Genomic DNA, 2,559 nt, shown 5'->3' on the forward strand with positions numbered 1-2,559 from the left:
TGTGCGCTCACAGGGCGCCCCTCGCCCTTTGGGGAGCGAGCAGTGCCGGCTCCCTGCCCCAGCCCCGACCCCAACCCCTGCCCCCCGGGGGGGGGCCAGATGCACCGCGCCCGGGGGAGCGCGAAAGGTGACCACGTCGGAGAGGGGAGAGGAGGAGGGAGAGAAGCGGGAGGAGAGGGGAAAGGAGGGAACTCCGATTTTTCTTAGGAAATCGCTGCAAGACATCGTTTTTAAGCTGCGGCTCCTGTTTGCTCGCTCTGCAACTGTAATCACAGGAAAGCTTATTCTGAGCTCTTAGTCCCGGGGGAAACGAGAAGAGAAAGAGAAAATCGCTCTTCAAAACTTTCCAGGCTTTTCCCATTTTTGTCAGGAAAAAAAAAAACAACTTTCGACAAAGCCCGTTTGGAGGGTCAGCTCCAAAGGGCCCCCGGCGCTTTCCCGAGCCTTGCCGGGGGAGGCGGGGAGTGGCAGGGCGGGGAGGGACGGAGCGCCCGTGCTGCCGGGCCGGCCGCCGCAGACCGTGGGTATTTTATCAGGTCGTGGTGCCCCCAGTCTGCGCAATACATCTGGCATTTTCGAGGATATTTTAGCGTCTTCATATTAAAGACAGACTAGATACAAATGAATAAAATATAGCAGGCTGTGGGAGGTTTGGGGTCTAATTCACAAAGGGAGTATTCGGAATTCTTTACAGGTGCTTCTGTGTTCAGCAAGCTTTCAGCCATTGATTTACTGACCTAAAAAAACCCCATCAAACTCCATTCCAACAAGTGAAAGAAGAAATTACGATCACAGGAACACACTTTAAAAAAAAAAAAAAAAAGAAAGAAAGAAAAAGAGATCTTTTTGAAGTTTCAGCATCCTTCTAAGCTATTTTCCACTTGTCAGGCTCTATCCACATCCAAAACCCATCATCCCCGTGCAAACGGAGTCTCGTTTAAGTAGAAGAAAAAAAAGCCGGCCCAATTCGTGTTGCAGATGAATATTTGCTGCAATTTACGAAATAATTCCAGTCTCAACTCTGCCTAAGTTTACGGGTCCCCCCTTTTCCCGCCACCTCTGGGTGGAGACTTATTTACACAAAGTATTCTACACAAATTACCAGCAACAGATCCCCTCAGAGGACAATATTGTGCATTTCTGAGAAGGAATGACAAGTTCCATTAAAAATAAAAAGAGAAACTATCACACTTTTAAACGGTTTCCCTTTAAAAGGCACAAAATCAAAGGCTTTGCAATAATTTACTAGTTTACAAACTTTTACATCAACGGGCAACCTTGTCTGATTTCCAAGACCAACGGCACTTACTATCGTATAAATTAGTCGATTATTGGTTTAGTAAATAGTTAAGTAGATAAATTAGTTGAAGCAAAGAAGCCAAAGGTTCTTCAGGGAAGATCTCTTAAGCTTCAGTTGCAGGCTCTAAACAAAAATTAGAAGACCAAAAAATCGGAGGGCAATTATTTTGAAAACGAATTTTTAAAAATACAGTTAAAGACGGTTTATTTAGGAAGTCAGGGAACAGTAAGACTTTCTCAGGCTGCACTCCCATCCAGGACAGATGCCGCTGGTTCAGTTTACAGGTCCTTTGAATCTGAACATCTGCCCTGCACAGGGAGACAGCGGAAGGACAATTAAAATCTAATCCCTCCGAAAAGGAGACGTTTTGAAACGGGCAAGATGCATATTTTATGTATGTTTTAAAGCTCAACTGTTACTCGCGAGAACACTACATACACCTTTCATCAGCCTTCACCACTGGGACTACTACTGATTTTTGCACTGTTTCCAAATTATTCAGCAATTAGTTAAACCAATAGTAGCTGGCAATTTTGTTGCCGAGGTGCGTTTGCCAGTTAGAGATGCGCCTTTTCTCCCTGCCATTTTCAGTGCAAACCACTCAATTTCGCCGCTATTGTTACTCTGTTTTTGGGCGCAGAACACCCGCAGCCTCACCCTCCCGGCGTGGTCACCTCCCCCGCACCCGAAGCCCTCGGTGCTGGAAGATCACCAGTACAGCCCGAGACCCTCACCACCACCACTGCGCTTCCCCTCGGTCCCCCCCCCGCAGCCTCTCCCCCTCTGTGCGAGGCGGAACGGCAGAAGCGCAGCGCAGCCCGGTGCTGCGAGCCCGGGGCAGGCGGGGCGCGCAGAGGTGCGGCTCGAAACAAACCGCAGCAAACTTGGCCTTTACCTAACGCCCTCTCGGGGAAAAAAAATGTTAAAGGCAAATCTGCGCCCTATGGGACATGTCTGAACTTCGTAGGTTAAAAAAGAAAACATGCTCGAAACAGCGGAGCCGTGCAGACGATACTGAAGCAGCACAAGGATAGAGGCAAACGAGTTTCGTCTCCAGGGTCTAACGGGACGGCTGAGCGCACAGCTTAGGGAAACTCGAGTCTGAAGTCAACCCCACCTCAGCCTTGAATTTTTCTAATAAAAATCAAGATCTAAGGATTTTCTTTTGTCCAAACGCTTTCCTGTTGCACACAAGGAGCAGTGCTGGAAGACCCAGTGATCACAGCCGTTCTGGTGGGCAGTTAAATGGACGAAGAGCG

At 48.4% G+C, this 2,559-nt stretch overlaps 1 protein-coding gene across 3 annotated transcripts in view; it reads right to left on the reverse strand.

Moving 5' to 3' along the window:
• The window catches only part of LHX2 (LIM homeobox 2), a 29,704-nt gene that overhangs the window by 12,600 nt on the left and 14,545 nt on the right, over positions 1-2,559 (reverse strand). The window lies entirely within an intron of this gene.

Source organism: Aptenodytes forsteri, unplaced genomic scaffold (assembly GCF_000699145.1).
Source record: "Aptenodytes forsteri isolate BGI_AS27 unplaced genomic scaffold, ASM69914v1 Scaffold68, whole genome shotgun sequence".
NCBI lineage: Eukaryota > Metazoa > Chordata > Aves > Sphenisciformes > Spheniscidae > Aptenodytes > Aptenodytes forsteri.